Below are 27,316 nucleotides of genomic sequence, written 5' to 3' on the forward strand. Positions count from 1 at the left end.
AGAACAAACAAGCTACCTACCCAAAAGTCACAGAACAAACAAGTGGCACAGTTGGGAAACAGCCGCTTGGAGTCCTCACTTCCAGGCCAGTGCCTGATGTTCTGTTTTGTTTTTATCTAAATCACATTACTGCCGTCACTTACATCGGACAGTCCCTCAGTTTTCTGTTCTGAATATACATATTGACTCATCAAGGCCTATGTATCAATACAGCAAATTGGAGAGTCCCAAGAGTGGCAGCGATTCAAAACGAAACTCTCTGCCTATGATATTCTAAGAATTATAATCTAACCTCACCCCCGTGCCACAAGAAACTCATCTCTTGTCGGTTCTGAATCCACACTTCCACTCCTTTGAGGCAAGTTGCCTCACTAACATTGACCCCCAGTTACGTACTAACCTTTGCCGCAGCTGTCACCCAGCAGAATTTCCTCTGCAGTCCTGTCTGCTTATCTGGCCTGCTGGGAACTCAGGATCAAACAGCACTGAGAATTCCACAAGTGTTTCTTTCCTCTTCTTTTTTTTCCCCTCAAGAACTGCTTTTAGGAGAAGAAATCATTTCAACACTGCATTACAAATGAACTTATACCTCAGACAGAAACGAGCGACCCCATTCCCCACATAAGCTTTTTTTTTGGTTTTGTTTTGGACACGGAGTTTCACTCTGTTACCCAGGCTGGAGTGTAGTGGTACCATCTTGACTCACTACAACCTCCGCCTCCCAGGTTCAAGTGATTCTCCTGCTTCAACCTGCCGAGTAGCTGGGAGACTGCCACCATGTCCGGCTAATTTTTGTATTTTTTAATAGAGGCAGGGTTTCACCATGTTGGCCAGGCTGGTCTCGAACTCCTGACCTCAAGTGATCTACCCACCTTGGCTTCCCAAAGTGTTGAGATTACAGGCATGAGCCACTGCACCTGGCTTTTTTTCTTTTTTAAATGAGCAATATGTACTTTCAGATCACACGTTGGTGGGGATCAACCTCTGAGTAAGAAACACGTTCACGTTCTGGAGGATGACACAGTTAGAAACAGGCTTTAGAATCCAGTGTGACTTTGGGCAGATCTTTCATCTGTTCTCAATCACATTTGTAAAACATAGGCAAAGACTGTGGTGACCTCACAAAGAATGTTTGCTGAAAGGAGAAATGAGTGGTTTCTGGGACAATCCATTCTCACCCTGTTGAAGTGATACCCCATGTCTCACTTCATCCTCAAGTGTAGTTGGAGATTGTCATCAATATCATCCCCCTGGCCTGCCGCCTGTTGGCATCAAGGTCACCTGCAGTGGGTCTTCCACACTGAGGGACTGTGCCCTTTGCCACTCAGCTGGGGCCCAAAGCTCTGTTCTCCACAAAAGTCATAAAGGGATATGAATGGAAATACTGGCAAATTTTACTATATAGAAATATAAAAAAGTTCTGTGTTAAAACTATTGTAAGCAAACTGAGAAAACAATCCTAAAACTGGGAGAAATAGGTGCGAGATATATCTGTAATCATATCACAGGCAGAGGTGAACTTCCCTAACACAGAAAGAGCTTCCATTATTCAATAGGAAGAAGCCTACCGACACAAAAAGAGTAAATACAAGTAAAGGATATAAACATCTAGGTCACAGAAAAGGAAATACAAACAGTTCTGGACATTTTATTTTTATTTATTTAATTAAAAAAATTGCCAGGCACAATGGCTCATGCCTGTAATCCCAGCACTTTGGGAGGCCGAGGTGGGCGAATCACGAGGTCAAGACATCGAGACCATCATGGCCAATATAGTGGGACTTTTTTCTACTAAAAATATAAAAATTAGCTGGGCATGGTGGCGGGTGCCTGTAATCTCAGTTACTCGGGAGGCCGAGGCAGGACAATTGCTTGAACCCAGGAGCCGGAGGTTGCAGTGAGCTGAGATCGCACCACTGCACTCCCGGCTGGTGACAGAGTGAGACTCCATCTCAAACAAAACAAAACAAAACAAAACAATAACAACAACAAAACTAAAACTAAAGAACAAACAAAAAACAAAACAAAACAAAAAAACCTACTGTACTAAGAGAACAATTTTCCACCTATCGTGTTGAGGAACATATTTAAGATGACATTATTTTTTATCAAAAGAGAGGGAAAGTATAGGAAAAATTTTCTTTCAATGGAAAATTAAGTATTGCCTATAGTCCACCCTTTCACATTATCTGCTTTTGATGGGGTCCCTGCAGCAGCTGAGTTGAAATGAAGATAAAATGAGGCTTAGAGCAAGGAGATGAATATTTTAAAAAACTTTGTATTGATGGATAATGTATATACATTTTAAGAATTAAACACACCCGTGAAGCCAGCACCCAGACCAAATGACCGAACATTACGAGAAAAATCCCCTCGTTTCTCTTGCAGGAAATTGATACTGAGTTCTTGTGATGTGGATTAATTTTGCCTTGTTTGTGTTTTATATAAATGGTATTATACAGCATTTTTTGAGAAAATGTCTTTCATCAATTGTATTTTCATCCATAATGTTGCATGTAGTGGTCGGTCATTCATTCTTTAGTCTGGTGTCAATGGGAATTTGAGTAGTTTCCAGCTTAGGACTATGGTAATAGTGCAGCTATGATCAGTCTTTTTTTCTTTTTTTTTCTTTTTTTTTCCCCCTTCCTTCCCTCCCTCCCTTCCTCCCTCCCTCCCTCCCTCCCTCCCTCCCTTCCTTCCTTCCTCCCTCCCTCCCTTCCTCTCTCTCTCTCTCTCTCTTTCTCTTTCTTTATTTCTACAGAGTCTCACTCTGTTCGCCAGGCTGGAGTGCAGTGGTACAATCTCGGCTCCCTTCAGTCTCTGACTCCCAGGCTCAAGCCATCCTCCTACCTCAGCCTCCCAAGTAGCTGGGACTACAGGCACAAACCACCACACCCAGCTACTTTTTGTATTTTTAGTAGAGACAAGGTTTCACCATGTTGGCCAGGCTGGCCTCAAACTCCTGACCTCAAGTGATCCTCCCGCCTCAGCCTCCCAAAGTGTTGGGATTACAGGCGTGAGCCACCACATTCAGCTTGATCATTCTTGTCCATGTTTTTTTATGACCATGCATTTCTGCTAGGTATATGCCTAGGAATGGAATTGCCAGGTCATATTCATTTCTATATCTGTCAATCTGTAAATACATTAAAAATCAGGAACTCATGTTGATGCCTCTGGTTCTAATGTAACACAACAGGGTTCACTTTGCCCTTCCCTTTTTATTTGTAGTTCTTTCTTTGACAGTGAAAAGCCTACCTCCCACTAAATACAATATATTTACTTATTTGCTGAATCTCAGAATACCCATCATACAGTTTCAGAGTTGGTAACCCATATTTCCTAGCTCTGTCTGCTGAGAGGGCCTAGATGCAGTGACACCCCAGTAACAATGAGGACATCCAGCACCCAGATCTTAGTTTCTAAATACCATTCCCTCAAAAAAGGAAGCAGAGTTCTTTGGAGAAATGATTAAGTACAGGGCAGGGTCAGTGAAATTATAAAATAATCCTGGAACATCTTGTGTCAGAAAGGAAGTGCTCAAAATAGAATAAGGGCATTTCAGACAAACACAAGGGGTAACTTGAAGATGCTTACATTGGCCATACCTAGGACAATTGCAACAATGATACGAATGATGTTGGTCATGGATTATCACTGGTAGAATAAACTAAATATCCACGAGTCTATACTGAAAAAATTGCATAAGTAATTGGGAGAAAAGGGACAGCTCTTCCTTACTACTGAATTACAATTAATAAATGGAGAAGGAATTATGAAAGTAGAAAAATCACCTGTTGGTAAACACAGTGGTAATGAATATTACAGACAAGAATCACCAATGAATGCCAAAATTGGTGGGTGAAAGTATGATGATCAACAAGATATTTACATAGTATCCAAGATAGCTCCTCATGAGATACTCATCAAGTTCAAAAGGAAAAATAGGATTTTACAATGGAGAAATCGTTGCCACATCATGTCTCAAAGTTAACATGTCCCGTAATGGGATGAGGCAATATCACATGTGCCTCCTGACATAATGCACGGGGAAGGGTATAACCTCGCTTCTGTGGCGTTCTCACCAAAAACACAAAACCTCATTCTCATTGTGAGAAAGCACTAGACAAACTCAAGTTGGAGGACATTCTACAAAATAATTGGCCAGTACTCTTCAAGAGTGTCATGGTTATGAAAGACAAAAATAGCCTGGACGCTTCAAAACTGTCAAAATCATGAGAGGAGGAGAAAGACTGAGCAGCTGCTCTGGATGGAAGGGTCCTACTGAGACGCGGCAGTGGAGTGCCACGTGCAGCCCTTGATTGCATTCTGGAGCAGAAAAAGGATGTTAGTGGGGCTACTGGCAACACTAAATAAAGTCTGTAGATTCACAGACAGTATTGCATTAATGTTCATTTCCTGGCTTTGATAATTCTGTAGCTATGTGAGATGTTAATATTTGGGGAGGTTGGTGAAGGTTATAGGAGAATTTGCTGTACTCTTTTTGTAAACTCAAAATTATTTCCAAGGAAAAAGACTTGAAAAGAAAAAGAAAGAGGGAATTAGATGGGATTGGGTAATTCTTCAGCCAAAAACCCTGCTGGCACCTCTGCCTACAGCATGAAGGGTTACTCTTTTGAGAGTGATATTCAAGGACCTCCATAATCTGACCAAAATTTCCCCCAGATTTACTGCCCACTCTCCTGTCACCCACTCATCTCCATCAATCTCCATGGCATGCCAGATGCACTGCTTAGAAAACTCTTACTCATGTTCAGAGACCCTGTCGTGGGGCCTTTACTTTACATCCCCTTCAGGAAGCAGAGTTAGCTGTCGGCTCTTCCTTGGTCACCAGTCGTCTCTCCTGGAAACGTTGATCCTCCTCCAGAGCCTCTGCAGGCCTAGCTGGTATTGCTCACAACCCTTTTGTGCCCCCAGGAGACTTATAACTTGCAAGTACATGCAGCGGGAAAAAACCCCAAAACAACAACAACAACAACAAAAACAACAACAACAACAACAACAACAACAACAACACCATAGTGACAGGCCCAGGAAAGCAGGTTAGAGGCAGGGAGCAAGAGAGTTCACATTCTGCTGTGACCGTAGGTGTTATTATTACTCCCTCTACGTTGGTGAGGCTCAGGGAGAGGAGGTGAACTGCCTGAAGCTACACCACCAGTAAGGACAAAGTCACAATTTGAACTCAATTCCTCTGCCTCCCTTACTGAAAGATACGAACTCAGAAATGCTCTGGACAGTCAGCCAAGCAATATCTTCAGACAGTTTATATTTTACTCCGACTCTCACCTCAAGAAGCCAAAATAAGATCATCCCCTAGGGGGCACTGCAGAGAAAATTCTCAAAGAGCTCGAGGGAAATGCCAAACCACTTCTACCCGCCCAACCCACAGGGAATTCAGGAATCATAGCTTGACGCATTTTCAGGAAATAGCCATGGATTTCACAATGAACTGAACTGACACTTAGCAATATGAATCTGCCGCAAAAACATCTCAAAACCGAGTACGTGGATACCAGGCACAATGGGTGGCTGAGTTCTTTTGCTGGACTCTCGATTTAGGCCAGTTTCCTCCTCTTCTAAATGTAGATTGATCAATTCAAAAGACACTGGTTGGAAAACTGCTATTGCTAAGCTCTGAGATAAGCACAGAACCCATCGCATAGGGTAGCAGCCAAGATTAACTGAAAAATAGGCTATATAACCATGGAATACTACTCAGCCATAAAAAGGAAGAAAATAATGGCATTAGCAGCAGCCTGGATGGAGGTGGAGACCATTATTCTAAGTGAAGTAACCAGGAATGAAAAACCGAAGATCATATGTTCTCACTTATAAGTGGGAGCTAAGCTATGAGGATGTAATTCATAGGAATGCTATAATGGACTTGGGGACTGGGGAAAGGGAGTGTGGGAGGGGGTGAGGGATAGAATACTACACACTGAATACAGTGCACACTGCTCAGGTGACGGGTGCACCAAAATCTCAGAAATTGCCACTAAATAACTCACCCATGTTGACCGGGTGTGGTGGCTCACACCTGTAATCCCAGCACTTTGGGAGGCCAAGGTGGGTGAATCACTTGAGGTCAGGAGTTTGAGACCAGCCTGGCCAGCATGGTGAAACTCTGTCTCTACTAAAAATATAAAAATTAGCTGGGCGATAATAGCGCATGCCTGTAATCCCAGCTACTCGGGAGGCTGAAGCAGGAGAATCGCTTGAACCTGGGAGGCAGAGGTTGCGGGGAACTGAGATCATGCCACTGCACTCCAGTCTGGGCAACAGAGTGAGACCTAAGATTATGAGGGGAAAAAAAAGAGAAAAGAATTTCATATCCTTTGCAGGGACATGGATGAAGCTGGAAGCCATCATTCTCAGCAAACTAACACAAGAATAGAAAACCAAACACCACTTATTCTCACTCATAAATGGGAGTTGAACAATGAGAACACATGGACACAGGGAGGGGAACATCACACACTGGGGCCTGTCAGGAGGTGGGGAACTGGCGGAGGGATAGCATTAGGAGAAATACCTAATGTAGATGACAGGTTGATGGGTGCAGCAAACCACCATGGCATGTGTATACCTATGTAACAAACCTGCACGTTCTGCACATGTATCCCAGAGCTTAAAGTATAATTTAAAAAAAAAAAAAAGAACTTACCTATGTAACCAAAAACCACCTGTTCCAAAACTATTGAAATATATATAGTTAAAATAAAGATCTACTATTTGATGGCAAAACAGGGTGATTATAGTCAACAATAATTTATTGCACATTTTTATGTTTTTTTGTTTTTATTTTTACTGTACCTTTTCTATGTACACTTAAAAGTAACTAAAAGAAGCCGGGCGCGGTGGCTCACGCCTGTAATCTCAGCACTTTGGGAGGCTGAGACAGGCGGATCACGAGGGCAGGAGATCGAGACCATCCTGGCAAACACGATGAAACCCCGTCTCTACTAAAAATACAAAAACTTAGCCAGGCGTGGTGGCGGCGCCTGTAGTCCCAGCTACTCCGGAGGCTGAGGCAGGAGAATGGCGTGAACCCGGGAGGTGGAGCTTGCAATGAGCCAAGATAGTGCGGCTCACTCCAGCCTGGGCCACAGAGGGAGACTCTGTCTCAAAAAAAAAAAAAGAAAGAAAGAAACACCGTCTCTACTAAAAATACAAAAAAATTAGGTGGGCGTGGTGGTGGGCGCCTGTAGTTCCAGCTACTTGGGAGGCTGAGGCAGGAGAATGGGGTGAACCTGGGAGGCAGAGTTTGAGTGAGCTGAGCTTGTACCACTGCACTCCAGCCTGGGTGACAGAGCGAGACTCTGTCTCAAAAAAAAAAAAAAAAAAGTAACTAAAAGAGTACAATTGGAATGTTTGTAACACAAATAAATGATAAATGCTTGAGGTGATATATACCTCATTTACCCTGATGTAATTATTATACATTGTATGATCACATCAAAACATCTCATGTGCCGCATAAATTTATACATCTACTATGTAACCATAAAAATTAAAAATATTTTAATAAGAAAAAATAAATCTATAGTAAAACTTTTACAAAAAAAAAAAAAAAAAAAACCCGGCTATGTAGTTACTTCACACCAGGTTGGACATGAAGTCAAAATCATTAATGTTGGCTGTTAGAACTATAACTATTGGTATTATAACTGTTAATATTATTATTATTATTATTGAGATGGAGTCTTGCTCTGTCGCCCGACTAGAGTGCAGTGGCACAATCTCTGCTCACTGCAGCCTCTGCCTCCCAGGTTCAAGTGATTTTCCTGCCTCAGCCTTCAGAGTAGCTGGGATTACAGGTGTGCGCTACCACATCAGGCTCATTTAAAAAAATATTTTTGGTAGAGACGGGGTTTCACCATATTGGCCAGGCTGGTTTCGAACTCCTGACCTGAAGTGATCCACCCGCCTTGGCCTCCCAAAGTGCTGGGATTACAAGATGAGTCACTGTGCCCAGCCAATATTATTATTATTTATTATTACTGTTTTGTGAGACAGTCTTGCTCTGTCACCCAGGCTGGAGTGCAGTGGTGCAATCTCAGCTCACTGCAACCTCCACTTCCTGGGTTTAAGCAATTCTTGTGCCTCAGCCTCCCAAGTAGCTGGGATTACAGGTGTGTGCCAACCATGCCTGGCTAATTTTTATATTTTTTGGTATTATTATTATTATCTTTTTAGTAGAGATGGGGTTTCATCATGTTGGCCAGGCTGGTCTCAAACTCCCGATTTCGGGTGATCTGCCCACCTCTGCCTCCCAAAGTGCTGGGATTACAGGTGTGAGCCACCATGCCCGGTCATAACTCTTAGTATTACACCTCTACCCTCACTCTACACTTGGCTTCTCCCTGTACCAAGTAGACCTTCCCATCTTCCTACATCTTCTCCTACCTGGGAGGATTCAGGGCCACATGTAAGAAAGGGGGCAGATTAAAGGGGTTGTGCTTATTGCAGCACAGTTCATAATTCGCAAGGTACAGAACCATCTTAAGTGCCTTGAGCAATGAGTGGATAAAGAAAATGTGGTATACATACACCATGGACTACTACTCAGCCATAAAAAGGAAAGAAATAATGTCTTTTGAAGCAACTTGGATGGAGTTGGAGACCATTATTCTAAGTGAAGTAAGTCAGGAATGGAAAACCAAATACCATATGTTCTTACAAGTGAGAGCTAAGCTATGAGGACACAGAGACTTACAGAGTGATATAATGAACCCTGGAAACTCAGAAGGGGGAGGATGGGCGGGGAGTCTAGGATAAAAAACTACATATTGGATACAATGAACACTACTTGGGTGGTGCGTGCACTAAAATCTCAGAATTCACCATTATACAATTCATTCATGTAACCAAATATAACTTGTACCCCCAAAGCTACTGAAACTTTATAAAATTAATTATAATTTTAAAAGAAACAGCTCTCTTTCTGCCTCCACTGCCGCCATGGCACCCGTGAAAAAGCTTGTGGTGAAGGGGGTCAAAAGAAGAAGCAGGTTCTGAAGTTCACTCTTGATTGCACCCACCCCATGGAAGATGGAATCATGGACGCTGCCAATTTCGAGCAGTTTTTGCAAGAGAGCATCAAAGTGAACTGAAAAGCTGGGAAACTTGGTGGAGGGGTGGTGACCATTGAAAGCAGCAAGAGCAAGATCACCGTGACATCTGAGGTGCCTTTTTCCAAAAGTTATTTGAAATATCACACCAAAAAATTTTGAAGAATAATCTACGTGATTGGTTTGCATAGCTGCTAACAGCAAAGAGAGTTATGAATTACGTTACTTCCAAATTAATGAGGACGAGGAAGAGGAAGAAGACAAGGATTAAATTCCATTTATCTGTAATGTTTTGTACGAGTTCTTGAATAAAACTTGCAAACCAAAAAAAAAAAAAAAAGAAAAAAGAAACAAAAACTTCCGTTTTCTTTTTTTGAGATGGGTCTCACTCTGTCACCAAGGCTGGCATGCAGCGGTGCAATCATAGTTTACTGCAGCCTCAACTTCCCGAGCTCCTGCCATCCTTCCACCTCAGCCTCCTGAGTAGCTGGGACTACAGGTGTGTGCCACCATGCCTGGCTAATTTTAAAATTTTTTTATAGAGACAGGGTATTGCTATGTTGTCCAGGCTGGTCTTGAACTCCTGAACTCAAGCCATCCTCCCACCTCAGCCTCCTAAAGTGCTAGGATTACAGGAGTGAGCCACTGCATCCAACCTCAAAAAACTTAAATCTCAACCCGTTGAGTCGCCCCCTCCTTTTCCTTCCCCTAACAGAGACATCCACATTCACACTTCACTGGCTCACTTTCTCCGGCTGTAACTTCTGTGCCTTGGGTTAGTAGCCCCTGTCCATCTGTGCAGAGAGTGGGCTAGCCTTGCCCAGCACTCACTGACAGCTCTCCCGGCGTGGGTCTTCCTGGTATCTCTGGAAATCCTCTCTTGTGCCAAAGGGAGAAGAGAAGGAGGCTTTGTACAGCTCAGGCCCTCCCAGTCACTGAGGCTCTTTTAACTGGGCTGTCCTCTCACCCTGTGTCTCTCCCCAGAGAGATGACTAGCCCCTAATTCCTGTTTCCTTTGGCCCTTTGCCTTTGGGTGTGGGTTGGGAGAGCAAGCCCCTGTCAGACTCTCCACCACTTGTGCCCTGGCCCAGCCAGGCCGGGAGGACCTATGCACATCCTAGAGCATCTCGCCTGTGGAGGCAGCACAGGTGCCTGGAGCAAATCCCCAAATCCATAACTAGTCTCTGTGTGCCCTGAGGCACCTCCTAACTTCTCCAAGCCTCACATTCTCCATGCTTCCATGGCCCTGGCACGTCTCGTCACAATCTGCGTGGATCATGAGGCCTCGCCAGGGTCACGGAAGCATTAAGTGAAAGAGAAACGTCTGCACATTAGGGCCCTTCATTCATGCAGGTGGTTATGAGCGTTCTCCCCCAGCTTCACAGGGCTTGCTCTGCGCCCCCCATATCCCATTTGTTCCTTTCTCACCTCTATGCTTCTCCAGATTCTCTATTTAGTGCCTTTCCTGGGACTTGAGAGTCAAGAGGCCTAATCATGCTGAGGACCATGAGCTTTGGAATCAGAACTATCCAGCTTCCAAACTGGGATGTGCCACCCTCTACCCTTGAATCAAATACATTTAATAGATCTTATTTTTTAAAATGGGGATAAGGATATCTACTTGATAGGTTTACTGACGCAAGGATTAAATAGCATAATGCATATACAGCCTTAGCACAATACCAGGTTCAGAGAAGTTTAGCAAATAATAGAACAATAATAAATAATAAGAGGTATTATTAGATCCAACTGGCTACCCCCTTGCTTTGCGGCCTGGCATATGGTTGGCATATTTCTCTAGTTCCTGCCACTGATGCCAGTCTCCCCTATCTTTAATTTCACTGGCCACTTTAGAGAACACTGGAAGGAGGAGGTTTGTTAGCTGGGTCCATACTATCATTTTGCCCAGGAGTTTCCCTTTACATGTTTGGGCTGGTTTCTGTTGGAAATAAATTGATTTCCAAACACTTATCTTAATTTTTTTCTTTTTTTTTTTTCTTTTTTGAGACAAAGCCTCACTCTGTCGCCCAGGCTGAAGTGCAGTGGCACGATCTTGGCTCACTGAAACCTCCGCCCTCTGGGTTCAAGCAATTCTCCTGCCTCGGCCTCCCTAGTAGCTGGGATTAGAGGTGTGTGCTACCATGCCTGGCTAATTTTTGTATTTTTAGTGGAGACAGGGTTTCGCCATGTTGGCCAGGCTGATCTTGAACTCCTGACCTCAAGTGATCCACCCGCCTCTGCCTCCCAAAGTGCTGGGATTACAGGCGTGAGCCACCGCAGCCGGCCTAACACTTGTTGATAGTGGCATCTTTTTTATTTTTTAGTTTAATTTTTAATTTTTAAATGATTTATTTATTTTTTAGAACAGTGTCTCACTCTGTCACCTAGGCTGGGGTGCAGTGGTATGATCATAGCTCACTGCAGCCTCAAACTCCTAGGCTTAAGCCATCTTTCTGCTTCAGCCTGCCCAGTAACAGGCGTGTGCAACGCCCAGCTAATGTTTTTTTTTTTAAATTTTTAGTAGAGATGGGGGTCATGCTATGTTGCCAAGGCTGGTTTTGAACTCCTCAGCTCAAGTGATCCTCCCACTTTGGCCTCCCAAAGTGCTGGGCTTATAGGCGTGAATCACCATGCCTGACCAATAATGGCATCTTTACCTCATTCCTGATTTAATAAAGAATACATTTCTCCTTTTTCTTGTATGTACATAGAAACTATTTAAGACAAAAGTAGTTGGCCTGGCATGGTGGCTCATTCCTACAATCCCAGCACTTTGGGAAGCTGAGGCAGGAGGATCACTTGAGCCCAGGTGTTCGAGCTGTTTAATTTCATCAAACATGGTTTCAGTATTTATTGAAATTATAAGTCTATTTTGTATTTTTGTTTCCTTGACCTTGTGACAGACATGATGTATAGAGATTTTCCCAGAACTCCCTTTGGAAATGAGCAGCTAGCAAACTACTTTATGTTCAAAGTAGTGGCAAAAGGATGGATCATGCAATAAAGAGAATTAAGACATTTAGATATACATTTAGGGAAAAATTTAACTTTGAGTCCTTCCTTGCAACCACATAAAAATTCTAGATGGATTAGACATTAGACCTTGAGAAAAACCTTAAAACTATTTGAAGAAAACATAGAAAAATATCTTTACAGTCTTGATTCAAGGAATCATAAGAAAGTTGTAAACTCCATAAGCCATAAAGGAAAATATTGAGAGATTTGGCTACCTAATATTTAAAACTTCTGAACAATGAAAGACCACCAAGAAACTTAAAGATAATGGAAGGCTGGAGGAAGGCATTGCCAACATATATAACAGGCATTGCATTAATAATCAGAGTATACAAAGGAAAGGGAAGAAAATAGAAAAAAGTAATCGAAGAGGCAAATAAAGCTTAACCTCACTCATCATAAATAGCATGTAAATAAAAATAATAAGGTAACATTTTCCATCATCAAGCTGTCAAAATTTTAAATGATAAATATCCAGTGTTGGAGAATGTAAGTGACCGCTAGATTTACACTTCAGGTAGCTCCAATCCAGAAGTATTTTATGTAAATGGTGCCCCCTGCAGCCTAATTCCTACCTAGACTAAACAAGTACTGGTGTGCACCTTGGAACAGCGCTTAAAGACCCCTGTCCCTCCTGTGGGTTTAGTGACAATTTGGGGAACAGTTTTTGGCCTATCTGGCAAAATGTAAAAGGCCCTTTGATGCAATGATTCCTCTTCCAGCCTTTCAGAAGCACATGAATATGTACTATGCACATAAAAACATATGCAAAGGTCTGTTTATTAAAGCTTACTTTATATTGGAGAGAAAAAGGAAGCAATCTACATGTCCGTGAATAGGGGACTGTTTGGATGAATAATGCTGCTTGCATCCAGCCATCGGATATTTTGTAACTCTTAAAAGGAATGAAGTGGATTTATCTGTACTCACATAGATTGATCTCCAAGATTTTTTTTTTTTAGACAGAGTCTTGCTCTGTTGCCCAGGCTGGAGTTCAGTGGTGCAATCTTGGTTCATTGCCACCTCCGCCTCCTGGGTTCAACTGATTCTCCTGCCTCAGCCTCCAGAGTAGCTGGGACTATAGGTGCCCAACACCATGCCCTGCTAATTTTTTGTATTTTTAGCAGAGACGGAGTTTCACCATGTTGAACAGGCTGACATGAAACTACTAACCTCAGGTGATTCACCCACCTTGGCCTACCAAAGTGCTGGGACTACAGGCTTGAGCCACTGCACCCAGCCAAGATTTAATGTTATGACTGAGGTAAACATGAATGGAAGCAAATTTTCAAAATATCTATGATTTGATCTCATGTGTATACATTTGTGTCTGAATGTACATTAGATAGATGGGGAGTGCATAGATGTGGAACAGCCAGAACCTTCCAAGCCAAGGGGACTGGACCTGAATCGTTGGACAGAGGGAATTCGTAACAGAAAACACTTCCATGTTTTACTCTGTATACTTAATTACTTTATGCTCTACCACAACAAGAATGCATTGTATATATATATTTTTTTTCCTTAATCTTAAATTCAAAACATAAGGTAGCCCACTGGCTCTGAACTACAAGAATCCTTATGGGTTTGGCAGTTCTTTTTTTTTTTTTTTTTTTTTTTTTGAGACGGAGTCTCGCTCTGTAGCCCAGGCTGGAGTGCAGTGGCCGGATCTCAGCTCACTGCAAGCTCCGCCTCCCGGGTTCACGCCATTCTCCGGCCTCAGCCTCCAGAGTAGCTGGGACTACAGGCGCCCGCCACCGCGCCCGGCTAGTTTTTTGTATTTCTTTAGTAGAGACGGGGTTTCACCGTGTTCGCCAGGATGGTCTCGATCTCCTGACCTCGTGATCCGCCCGTCTCGGCCTCCCAAAGTGCTGGGATTACAGGCTTGAGCCACCGCGCCCGGCCGGGTTTGGCAGTTCTTTGACAACTTCCCACCTGGCTAAACTATCAAGGAATGTCCTACCACCCGCACGAGAAATTCTTGGCATTCCTGAAATAAATTCTTCTGAGCCAGCCCATGTGGGCATCATAATCTCCTTGAAGGCTTTAAAAAGATTTAGATCTGAGTCTGTCTCAGATTCTTGGGCTCAGAACCAGAATTTCTTCATCGGAGGCTATTAGCTTGCTCTGGAGGAGTGAGTGAGAACTGGATCACTGGTTAGCGTGGTGACTGTTTTGGACAATTGCACAGCCAGAGCCAGGAACACAGAAGGCAGAGAGGCAGCCCTCATGTGCAAGGGCTCCAGTGAACCCCAATGGGGACCCCTGATGGACAAAGGCATTCTGCTAGGCTTGGTGCATTCCTCTTACAGCCAGGCAAGGCCCTCAGGGCTCTGAAGCAGAGAAGTTAGAGCTGCGGCTTTTTTGCTTGGTGTTTTCACAAAAACTTAATTTCTTGTTGCACTTGTTGGATGGGCGTGTCCCCTAGGGGAAGTTTCCACTACTATGCTCTAAACTTTGGACTGCTTGTACCATCTTACTTGTCCCCTCATTAATAATGAATTAAATAAAACTTTTAGTATATGCTAATTTCATATCTTTACGAGAGTCACGATTTTACCTTTTTTTTTTTTTTTGAAAAGTACCTTTTCACATTGCTGTCACTCCCTTACCGGAGCAGTGAGTTTCTGAGTCTCCCTCTTAGGGCCAGACACTGTTCCGTGTAATCAGAATTAATTTCTTGTTCTTGGTAGACAGAGAAACGCTTCCACACTCCCAGGAGACGGGGGTTCAGATCTTGTGCCATGGCTGAGAATGATGCCCGGGAAGACACTTCTCTCCGAGTCTCAGTCTGCCTGCCTGTGAAACGGGCTCATAACAAACCCCTGACCCCAGCCTCCGTCGCCTTGAGCCTGTGACCTCGCCCAACCCCTCCCTTTCCTCCCCCAGGAGGCGCGGGGACTCCGGGGCGGCCCCTTACTCTGGAGGCGCCTGGGTGGCACGTTGGTGCCTCAGCTCCCGGGGGTTTGTGGCCTCCGCGCTGCCCACGGGGTGCCCAGGGGCCTCTGGAGGAGGCGGGTTCTCTGGAGCCAGAAAGCCCAGAGCCGCCCAGGAATTCTGGCTCTGACTGAGGGCGTTTCCTCCCGGGCGGGCAGGGCGCGATCCGGGAACGGCGGCTGCATGCAGAGGCAACGCTGCGCTCGGCCGGGTCGGCACCTTGCGGCTCCTGCTCTGCGCACTGGCCGGGCTGGCTCTGCTCCGCGCTGCGGGCGCTTTGGCCAGCGAGTGGAGCGCGGGGCGCGGCAGGGGACACGGAGCCGGGGAGATCCGTAGATGGCGAGGAAGGAATGAGTAAGAGAGAGGGACAGAGAGAGAGAGAGCTGGACACAGCAGCGAGATGGAGAGAGAGGCAGATGCAGGGCGGGAGGGATGGAGAGAAAGATGGTGAGAGGAAACAGACTCAGAAAAAGGCAGAGAAGTAGAGCAACGGAGAAGTAAAGGAGAGAGGGAAGAATAAACAGTGAAAAGGGAAAAAGGAGAGGCCAAGACAGAAAGAGGCTTTCCCTGAACAGATATGAACTAAGATAGAAAGAAAAAGGAGTTCGAGAGACAAAAGAGAAGAAGGAAAGAGAAACAGTGACTAAATTGACAAGGGGTGGAGGGAGCGAGGATATTGAAGAAAAGAGAAAGGTTTCAGAGAGACCAAAAAGAAGAGAGAGGGAAGCTCGATGCCCGGAGTAGAGCTGGCGAGACAGAAGCCAGGATCTGGGGTGGGAGGTCACAGCTGCTGGGTGGGGGAGCCCCGGAGGCCAGCTCCCTGTCAGAGGGCCTGCAGAGGCTCTGGCCTGGCCTTACGGGACATTGCTTAAGAAGCCAGACTCCAAAGGGTGTGTGATCCAGGCCAGACCAGCACAGCCTTAAGGAGTCAGGCAGGCGAGCCCAGGAGAGAGGCCACCGATTCACCTGCCAGGTGGCCTCAGGTGGTTCTGCAGTAGGCGAAGAAGTCAGCCTCCCGGTTTCCAGGGAGCTTCGCTGGGGAACCGAGCTGTTTTGGGTGGAGATGGGGGACTGGGTGGAGGTGGAGAGCTGTGCGGGAGGGAGAGGCTGTCTGGGTACTCTACTAACTGGGTTCCTTGCCTTTCACTGTCCCCTTTCTTCCTCCCACCTCCCCCCTCAGCTTAATGCTGCCCCTTCACAGGTGAGGCTTAGACAGGGTGACTCATGTCAAGAGACTTACTAGACTGCAGTGTGGGGCAGTACACAGATGCTATTCCACCATCCTGCACATTGAACAGGACTTTACAGTTTACAAGCCACAACCCCATTTAGCCAGGGATGGCTAGAGCTCATTCCAGTTGCCCAGGTGAGGGGAAAGCTCAGATCTCACGGTGGTGCCAAGGCAGGGTCCTCACAAAGCATCCAGGCCTCCTGCCCCCTCGGTCATTGCCCCGACCTTGGCAGAAGTGCCCTGTGCTAAGATAGAAGCCCCTAGCGCCTTTCAGGGCCCGGTGAACTGTGGGATTAAGCACTTGGGGAAAGGATCCAGACCAGCCCTCGGGATCTCCTGCCTTGGGTGAGTCCCTTCCCCTCTCTGGTGTTGTTTCTTCCTCTATAAACTGGGGAGAATGATACTCACCCCACAGGGTTGGCCTCAGGGATTAGATGAGAGAGGAAGTGCCCAGCAGGGAACATGCATCAAACACATTCTCTCAGATGACTCCACTGATCTCTCTGAGCCTCAGTTTACCCACCTGTTAAAGATGACCACCAATGGCTTCCTCACAAGCTGCATGAGGAGTGGCTGGAACTCTGCCCAGCATAGAGTACAGGCCCCAGTACACACCCTCCCATCCCCCTCTCCTTTACTCCCTCCCAGCTCAGCCCCAGGCTCCAGGGCTAAGGGCACAAAGCAGCACCTGTGCTTCTCCCAGAGGGAGGAGGGAGCAGCCTGCCCACAAGTGGCTACTTTTGGTGCCCCTTTTAGCCACAACTTGCACAGAGACTTTAATTTAAACTCACTTTTAAACGTTATTTTTCTTTCTGATTATGCATGCTCATTGCTACAGATTAAGAAGAAAAGGAGTTTGGGAGGCCAAGGCAGGCAGATCACGAGGTCAGGAGATCGAGACCGGCCTGGCTAACGTGGTGAAACTCTGTCTCTACTAAAAATACAAAAAATTAGCCAGGCCTGGTAGCACAAGCTACAAGCTACCTCCCATCTACTCAGGAGGCTGAGGCAGGAGAATCATTTGAACCTGGGAGGCAGAGAGTGCAGTGAGCCGAGATCACACCACCACACGCCAGCCTGGGTAACAGACAAGACTCCATCTCAAACAACAACAACAACAACAAAAAAAAAAAAAAAAAAAAAAAAACACACACAAGAAGAAGAAGGAGGAAAGGATTCATGTATTCGTGTAATTTCTCATTGACTTCCTACATTTTTGTGCATATTCTTTCAGATTTTAGATGATATATCCTAACTTTTGACTATGAAAACTTTTGGATACAAAAAAATACAAAGTAATAGTATATGAAAGAAAGATATAATGTACTTATCAACCCTGCTTCAACAAGTATCAGTTCATAGGCAGTTTTTTATGGTGTTTTTTTTTTTTTTGAGACAGAGTCTCGCTTTGTCACCCAGGCTGGAGTGCAGTGGAGTGATCTTGGCTCACTGCAAGCTCCGCCTCCTGGGTTCACGCCATTCTCCTGCCTCAGCTTCCTGAGTAGCTGGGACTACAGGCACCCACCACAATGCTCGCCTAATTTTTTTGTATTTTTAGTAGAGACGGGGTTTCACTGTGTTAGCCAGGATGGTCTCCATCTCCTGACCTCATGATCTGCCTGCCTCAGCCTCCCAAAGTGCTGGGATGACAGGCGTGAGCCCCCACGCCCGGCCCATGGGCAGTTTTATTTGATCTATAGTCTCCACCCTCTTTCCCTTCTCTGGATTATTTTGAAGGAAATCCAGACATTGTATATTTTCTTTCTTTCTTTCTTTTTTTTTTTTTTTGAGACAGGGTCTCATTCTGTCACCCATGCTAGAATGCAGTGGCGCAATCTCAGCTCACTGCAACCTCCACCTTCTGAGTTCAAGTGATTCTCCTGCCTCAGCCTCCCAAGTAGCTGGGACTACAGGCATGCGCCACCACACCTGACCAATTTTGGTATTTTTAGTAGAGACAGGGTTTCACCATGTTGGCCAGGCTGGTCTTGAACTCCTGGGTTCGAGTGATCCACCCGCCTCGGCCTCTCAGTGTGCTGGGATTACAGATGTGAACCACAATGCCTGGCCTGGCATCATGTATTTTCATCTGTAAATATTTCCTTGTGTACCTCTAAGAGATAAGCACTCTTTCAATAAACATAACTGCAATGCCACGATCACACTCCCAAAACAGTGTGTGACTGAATATCATTAAATATTCAATCACTGTTCAAATGTCCTTGATTGTGTCATATCTTTTTACAATTCATTTGTTTGATCCAAATAAGATTACATACACTGCCTTTGGTCAATATGTCTGTTAGGTCTCTTTAAATATGTAAATCTTCTCTTCCCCCTTTTTACTTAATTTTTGTTGTTGAAGAAACTAAGTTTGTCCTGTAAAGTTTTCCACATTTAGATTTTGCTAACTGCATCCCTTTGATGTCACTTAAATACCTCCACCCCTTGTATTTTCTAAAAATTGAGAGGTATCTCTAGCATGTCAGACTTCCAACCTTGGGTTTTTTTTTTTTTTTTGAGACAGAGTCTTGTTCTGTCATCCAGGCTGGAATGCAGTGGTGTGATCTCAGCTCACCACAACCTCTGCCTCCCAGGTTCAAGCAATTCTCGTGCCTCAGGCTCATGACTAGCTGGGATTACAGGTGCGCACCCCCACGCCCGGCTAATTTTTGCAATTTTTTTTAGTAGAGACGGGGGCAGGGGAGTTCGCCATGTTGGCCAGGCTGGTCTCGAACTCCTGACGTCAAGTGATCAGCCTGCCTCAGCCTCCCAAAGTGCTGGGATACAGGCGTGAGCCCCCACGCTGGGCCCCAGGTTTCTTTTAGCAGCACTCAGAGAAACCTTTATCCCTGATGGCTAAAAGACCATGAGCCACCACGGCCGGCCCACAATTTGAAGTTTTTTTATAGAAACACTTGAAGAATAGTGTTCTGCTGCTTTCAAAAATAATCAAAACCCATGGATGATTTTGAATGAATCATACATTTTAATACAAATATTCGATGTGGTAAATGTATTATTCTATTATATTGAATGTGAGCAAATATAATTAACCCCCAGGTGGCCAGGGTTGCTTTTCAAAGCAGAGTGTGACTTTGACAATTCAGAAGATAGAGCAGCACCTTTCACAGATGCCTGAGGAAACGTTTCTCATCACCCAGCCTGCAGAAACCATCTGTGTCGTGACCCTTTCTTACTGTTTGGGTCCAGATACAAAAGATTCTCCCTGTAAGGCCTGGAAGTAGAGGGAGCGGTACTTCTGCCTCAGAGGATGGCACCCAAGGGCCACGTCTTTTTAACGGGGGCAGCCAGCCCAGCCCAGCCCTCCCCTGGGGCCTCCGGGCTCCACAGCAGCCTGTTCTCGCCAGCACAGGAAGCCCTGCCCATGGCCACCATCCAGGGTGCACATCAGGCCCTGAGCAGGAGCCGAGCAGGAGCCAGGCAGGAGAAAACAACACAACATCCAAGGAGGTCCATTTCCCAACTGGCAGGGCCTGGGAGAGCAGGAGGAAAGGAAGGAAGGGAGCCCTGCGGAGCCACAGCCTTGGCTGCTCAGGGTTGATCATCATAATCCTTCAGCCTTTTCCACTCCCCTTGTCTGAGCCACTGACAGCCCCGTGGGTGCATGTGCGTGTCTACTAATTTTTTTTTTTACAAGACATGGTCTTTCTCTGTCGCCCAGGCTGGAGTGCAGTGGTGCAATTGTAACTGTAGTCTCAAACTCCTGGGCTCAAGCGATTCTCCCGCCTCAGCTTTCCAAATACCTGAGACTACAAGCATAAGCCACCAATCCTGGCTAGTTTTCAAATTTTTTGTTTGTTTGTTTTTTTGGTAGAGACAGAGTCTCACTATGTTGCCCAGGGTGGCCTCAAACTTCTGGCTTCAAGTGATCCTCCTGCCTCAGCCTCCTAAAGCTCTGGGATTATAGGTGTGAACCACTGAGCCCAGCTCCTGTAGCTAATTTTCGAGGCCTCTTCTGCAGCCTCCGAAAGACAGAGAAGAATCAAGGATGAGCTACATGGGGGAATCAGGGCCTCCAGCCTACCCTACTCCATTTTATGGAGGAGGCAGCAGAGTCTCGGGGAGGAGAAGAAACTTTCTCACAATCCCACAATCATTAGTGGCTGAACCAGGCTGAGAACAGGGGTCTCCAGCATGCTTTCTGCCATGATGCATTCAAGTCAGCGCCGTGGTGAGGACCCCGGTGCAGAGGGAGCAGGCAGTACAATGTCAGGCCCTGCCCCAGGCTTGCTCTCTCAGATGCACTCCGTGGAGAGACCCCAGTGAACTCATGGACAGCTGCTCTAGGGTGCACAGAGGACAGTTTTGTCCAGATATGAAGGATTCGTGCTGAACCACGTGGGGAGCGACCTCAGCCCAGCCTTTTCCCTGGAGGGGTTTTGGAGCCAAGTTAGACCTCGTCACAGATATGTAGAGAACAGGGTGTTTTAGGCCAGTGGAGAGGAGCAGGCTCTGGTTGCTCCTGACTTTCAAGGCAGCCAGACTCCCACTCGACTGGCAGGTCACACTGCGTCCTCCTGGCCTGAGCCTGGGGGAAGTGGGTGAGGGGAGAGTGGCTAGGGTCTGGGAGAGGGCAGGTGAGCCTCAGGGGAAAGCCTTGGCCAAAGGCGTCTGGACAGAGCCAGCAGAGGGTGTATGTATCCACAGACTCATGACGACAAGCCCTCCCCCAGGTCGGCCACTCTGTGGGTGAGAACAGCTCTTCCAGCCCCCTCAGAGTTTTTCCTCTCCAAGCCAAGCAGCCCAGTTTCAGCTGAGCCACTGAGTTAAAATTTGGAGTCCCAGACTGGGTGCGGCGGCTCGCGCCTATAATCCCAGCACTTTGGGAGGCGGAGGCAGGTGGACCACTTGAGCCCAGGAGTTCGAGCTTAGCCTGGGCAACATAGTGAAACCCCATCTCTACAAAAAATACAAAACTTAGCCAGGAGTGGTAGTGTGTGCCTATAGTCCCATCTACTCTGGAGGCTGAGGTGGGAGAATTGCTTGAACCCAGGAAGCAGAGGTTGCCATGAGTCATGATCGTGCCACTGAATTTCAGCCTGGGTGACAGAGTAAAACCCTGTCTAAAAGAAAAAAGAAAAAGAAGAAACAAAGGAATCCTTTCCCATAGCCTCCTCTAGACCTGCTCCTGCCTCTCAAGGACCTTCTCAGAATGTGGGGCCAGGACAGAGCATAGCCCCCAGGGGCCTCTCTGAATATTTTACATGGATGCCTGCAGCCCACAATGGCTGCTGCTTTCTGCTGACAACCCCATCAGGCAGCCTACTTTTGTTATGGAGCATTTCAAACCATGCACACAACAGTAGAGAATCGCTGAATGCGCCCCCACGTGCTCATCACCCAGCTTCAGCAATTAGCAACTCTCAGCCCATCCTGTTTGCTCTAAACATCCACACATGCCTCTCCCCCTCCCCCATCCAGGCCTGGATTATTTGGAAGTAAATCCAAGACAGCATAGCATTTCATCTGGAAATATTTCAGTATGGGTCATTAAAGGACTTGCCTTAAAAAAATAGCCAAAGCGCTGTTATAATGTCCTCCTCCCTCCCCAGATTCAGCAATAACACCATTAGCTTTCGAAGAGTCTTTTCTAAGTTCAGTGGAGAGAAATAATGAAAAGGAGAATTTGAAAAACAGATTGTTCTCCACTAAAGACGCTCAGAGTAGAAGGACGTTTTGTCCCTTGTCTTGTTCTCATCCCTGAGTGAAAGAGCTGAGAGCTAGATAGAGTTGGAATCAGAAAATCACAGGGCAGGGGGCCCCACCTTGCTGAGATGAGGCCAGGAGGTCAGGGTGCCTGAGGTCCAGGCGTTTGCAGATGGTGTGACCTTGGGCAAATCACTCGGCCTCTCAGAGTTACACATCCATCACCAGCTCCGTCCCATCTCAAGACCTGCCCCACTTCTAGATAACTGCAGATGACCCCATGGCCAACCCATCCAACACCAAGGCCCTATAGCTACAAACACTGCACGCAGAGAGATCAGTTCTGTAACTCTCTCCCTGCACTGAGCTTTGGATGCCCACATCCATGGCCACAGCCTTAATGCTGTCACTATCTGAAGCTGCTCTACCTCTAAAAGCTAAAATTGCAATATTCTTTACCTCTTGTTCCTCCTGTGATTCCTAAGACCTCCAGTCTCTTCAGCCCCCATTTCTCCCAATTTATTGGCCCTCTTCTTGGCCTCATTTCTTTCCTTATCCCAGCTGGATTCCAGGGCTCCTCTCTTAAACCCCCGGCTGGCCAAATCTCAGTTCCTTGGCCCCTTGCCTCCACCACTTCCATCCTGAAGACTCCTAGGTTTCAGCTCCATCCGGCCATCTGTCTTTGCCACTCTGCACCCAGACTGTGGAGCACTGCTGGGGGAAGACTCGTGCTTTCAGGATTCCTGTTGATGCCAGCTCATTCCGCATGGTTCTCCTCCACTGCATCCCTCATTCTGCACATCCCCTTTTGAAGCCCTGTCTGTATTCAAGTCCCTTACCTAGTGGTGCACTGATGGACTGGCTCTCAAAAAAAAAAAAAAAAAAAAAAGAAAAAAAAAGGAGGGGGTGTTGTTGATTTCTGTGGTGTAAGTGTTCTCATCATGGCCACAATTTTTTTTTTTTTTTTTTTTTTTTTTTTTTTTTTTTACTTAAAACTTCTTTCTTTTTAGAGATGGGGTCTCACTATATTAATCAGCCTGGTCTCGAACTCCTGGCCTCAAGCGATCCTCCCACTCAGCCTCCCAAAGTGCTAGGATTACAGGCACGAGTTACCATTTCCAGACACCATGGTCACTATTTTAATGTCTGTGTTTAGCAACCTAGTCATAGAATTCTTGACAGTTTCACATCTAGCCCTCTTCCCTACGTGATCTCCATCTCACTGCACAGAGTAAATAGAGGCCACCAGGTGGGAGCTCACTCCACTTTTTGGCCCTCTAGTTAGATGGTTTACCCTTGTTAGATGCTGCATTCCCTCTGTCTTCCTTCCAGATGCGGTCCCACGCGCTCTGGATCCAGGGCCTCCCATCAATTCAGGAAGTGCGTTCCTTGGGTTCTCTTGTCTTCCTCCTGTCCCTCAGACTGTAAGCATGGTTGTGTTTTCCAATACTTAAAAAACAAAACAAAACAAAACAAAAAAAACAAATGACGACCATAAACACTTCTCTAGACCTTGCGATCCAATCTCCCTTCCTTCACAGCCAAGCTTTGTGAAATTTTCCAGAATCCAAGTTTCCACCCCCAACCTCACCTTCCCTTCTCATCTCACAGTAATCCAAACTCTGCTTTTCCTCCACTCCTGAAAGTGCTGGGATGAAATTTAGCAGGGCCTTTCCTGTGCTCTCTTTCCAGTCCTTATCTTGCTAGACCTCCCTGCTGCTTTCAGGCATGTTGACCTGTTTCATCCCCTGTAGAATCTGTAAAGCTCTTGGCTTCTCTTGACTGCTGGGGCAGCACCCTCCTTCCTGAATGTCAGTGTTCTCCAAGGTGCCAGCCAACCCTGATGCCCCACAGGCATCTCAGGGCTACCAACTCTGAAACTCGAGTGCAGAATCAGGGATCTCAGACGTCTGCTGTGAGGGTTGATGGTGCCTGGAAGAGCTAACTCAAGGAGAACAATGCTGAATCAAGAGTGGAGCGGCTCGAATGGCAGATCCTCTGCTTGTGAGTAGTGACTTTGGACTCATCCTTTCACCCTTCTGTGTAGGGTTTTCCTACGTGTAGATTGGGCATAACAGCAGGTTGTTGGAGAGGTTAAGTTAGCACCCTACATGGTGCATGGTAAGCACTCATCACATGCCAGCTCTTACTAACAGGTTCCCAGCGCCAGTGCTGCTACTGAAATACCTCCTCTCATTTTCTTCCTCACTATTCCTATAGCTACTTGGGAGGCTGAGGCAGGAGAATCGCTTGAACCCAGGAGGCGGAGGTTGGAGTGAGCCGAGATTGCGCCATTGCACTCCAGCCTGGGTAACAGAGCTAGACTCCATCAAAAACAAAACAAAACAACAACAGCGAAAAAACAAGCATCAGAACTGGTTTATTAAAGCCTCTGGGTTAAAGCTCTGCCCCCTTGGCTTCATTTCCAGGACTTCCCTCTCCAGTCTCTCTCCCGCCCACCCTGTATCTCCAGCTACCGCAGGCTCCCTGCAGGGTTTGCACAGTGAGCCATGCTCTTTCAGGCCTCTCCATTGTTGCAGGTGCCATTCTTCCCGGCTGAAGCCTGCCCTCCCTTCCTCCCTGGGCTTCACCTCTTTGAAAAGGTCCATCAGAGTCTGTAGGTGACTGTGGCTGTAGAGACTGGTGGGATTGAGATGGCTGACACTCACACACTGACCCCACCTGGGCCATCCTCTGCTTGCTCTTGAGTTTGCTTTGAGGACTGACCTCACTTTAGCCCAGTGTTTACATAAGTCTCTGGCATTATGGAAAACTAAGGGTCCCACAGTGACAAGACTTGTTTTCCCACAGCTGCAAACCCTTCAGCCCTCCCTGAGGAGACTCAACTCAGAGCACAGCTTGGGACAGACACATGGCTGTGCAATGCCATCTAGATGTCATGGAGGAGGTAACAGGGTGGTTTGGAAGGACATGCAGATTCAGGACCACCTTCTAGGATGGTGTTTTTATGGGCAGATGCAAGCTTGCTTTGGACTGTCAGGACATCTGGGGCCAATCCTGCCCTGGGGCCACCTTGTCCAACATCACCCTCCCATCTAGGCTGCCAGGCTGGCGAGCCCCCAATGGATCCTGCCTCCCCTAAGGCCTTACTTACCCCCACCCTGACATTTCAGCATCATTACTGGATGGGAAGGTGGAAATCCAGTCACTGTTTTGTTACATAGCCACGATTCCTAACTTGTGTGGGGAAAAGTTTACATCTTTATTGTCACAAGCCTTTAACTGAAATTGAGCATTCCCGTTCATCATAAATACAGACAGCAAGCCATGGTGTTAACAGTACTATAGCTTTGTCATCAATAGAAATTCAGATAATTTCATCTTCTTCTAGTTATGAATATCTCAACATAACATTTATATCTTTCATTATGTCAAAATTTTAGTTGTTGTTAGGCCTGATGATAAATCACGTGAGTTAATAAATACATTTTTTTTTTTTTTTGAGGCAGGGTCTCTCTCTGTCAACCAGGCTGGAGTGTAGTGGTGCAGTCTCGGCTCACTGCAACTTCCACCTCCCAGGCTCAAGCAATCCTCCCACCTCAGCCTCCCAAGTAGCTGGGACTACGGCACATGTACCACCATGCCTGGCTAATTTTTGTATTTTTTTTGTAGAAGTGAGGTTTTGCTATGTTTCCCAGGCTGGTCTCGAACTCCTAAGCTCAAGCCATCCACCCACCTCGGCCTCCCAAAGTGCTGGGATTACAGGCATGAGCCACTGTGCCCGGCCAATACATATATTATATCCAATTTTTTTAAATTTTGTTTTTGACAGAGTCTTGCTCTGTCACCCAGGCTAAAGTGCATGGTACAATCTCGGCTCACTGCCACCTCCGCCTCCCAGGTTCCAGTGATTCTCATGCCTCAACTTCCTGAGTAGCTGGGACCACAGGCATGCCCCACCACGCCCGGCTAATTTTTTGTATTTTTGGTAGAGATGGGGTTTCACCATATGGCCAGGCTGGTCTCAAACTCCTGACCTCAAGTGATCTGCCTGCCTCGGCCTCCCAAAGTGCTGGGATTACAGGCGTGAGTCACCATGCTGGGCCAAAAAGTTTATTTATTTATTTATTTTTATTTTTTTTTTTTAGGCAGAGTCTCACTCTGTCGCCCAGGCTGGAGTGCAATGGCATGATCTCTGCTCACTGCAACCTCCACCTCCCGGTTCAAGTGATTCTCTTGCCTCGGCCTCCTGAGTAGCTGGGACTACAGATGTGCATCATCTTGCCAGGCTTCTTTTTGTATTTTTAGTAGAGACAGGGTTTCACCATGTTGACCAGGCTGATCTCAATCTCCTGACCTCTGGTGATCCGCCCACCTCGGCCTCCCAAAGTGCTGGGATTACAGGCGAGAGCCACCACGCCCGGCCTAATACTTGAATAATATTTTAATGCAATTGGTGCCCTTGGTAATTCTATATGTTTTATTTTTTCATTTAAGGCATTATTCTGAGAAGAGGTCCCTAGGCTTCACTACACTGCTAGTAGGGTCCATGGCATACACAGGGAAAAACCATTAAGAACCGTGAGTAAATTTCAAAATCCCAGACCTGTCATTTGGCAGAGACACCACCGGGGAGCGGAATAACAAAAGGAATGTGAGCTCCAGGCTGCAAAGTCCAAAAGGGAGAAGGTTACCTACAGGCGCTTCATCCAAACCTGTGACTGAGTGCCAAAAAGGAAGGAGCCGTAGAGAGCGAGCTCCGTAGGATATTGTCATCTGGGGAAACTGAGGCAGGTAGGGGCAGAGCCTGAGTGAGGAAAACCCAGGTCCTGCAGCGCCCAGTCCTTTCCCACTGCACCCCACTGGACCGCCAGCCTCTCCATGGGACCTGGCTGATGAAGCAGAACGTGGCACCGCTCCTGTCCCGGACGTTACCCACCTTCTCACTCTAGATGGTAGAGAAGACCACGGATCACCTGGGGACACCTGCTGGAGGAGCTGGCCTGGAACCTGCCCCGGGGACCCTTCGGCCCCGTCCCCGACCTCCTCGGAGAAGGTGAGCAGTGCGGGTGGCAGAGGACAGCCTCCGGGCTGCTGTCATCTGGCGCTGGGCAGGCGAGGCGGGGACGGCTGCTACACCGCACAGGGGAGCCCGGATAGCAGGGAGGGTCCCAGCGCCCCGTGAGGACGGAAGCGGGATGGCATCATCCCCGCTCCCCTCCCTTACCACCCCCCACCCCCCCACTCCCCCCACCTCCCCACTCCCCACCTCCACCCCCCCACTCCCCACCCCCCACCAACACCCGCCACACCGGGTCGCTGCTTCCCAGTGTCAGATGAGGTTCTGGAGGAGCCGGGCCTAGACGCCCTCTCAGCACAGCCCCGGCGCGGAGAAGCTGCCTGCTTC

General features: G+C 46.8%; 2 pseudogenes; both read left to right on the forward strand.

Annotated features, from left to right (window-relative positions):
* Positions 1-8,612: 8,612 nt before the first annotated feature.
* LOC105492398 (large ribosomal subunit protein eL22 pseudogene) lies at positions 8,613-9,366 on the forward strand (annotated as a pseudogene).
* Positions 9,367-14,365: 4,999 nt separating this feature from the next.
* Positions 14,366-27,108, forward strand: LOC105492631 (placenta-specific protein 9-like; annotated as a pseudogene).
* The last annotated feature ends 208 nt before the right edge of the window (positions 27,109-27,316 follow it).

Source organism: Macaca nemestrina, chromosome 11, assembly GCF_043159975.1.
Source record: "Macaca nemestrina isolate mMacNem1 chromosome 11, mMacNem.hap1, whole genome shotgun sequence".
In the NCBI taxonomy this organism is placed as follows: Eukaryota; Metazoa; Chordata; class Mammalia; order Primates; family Cercopithecidae; genus Macaca; species Macaca nemestrina.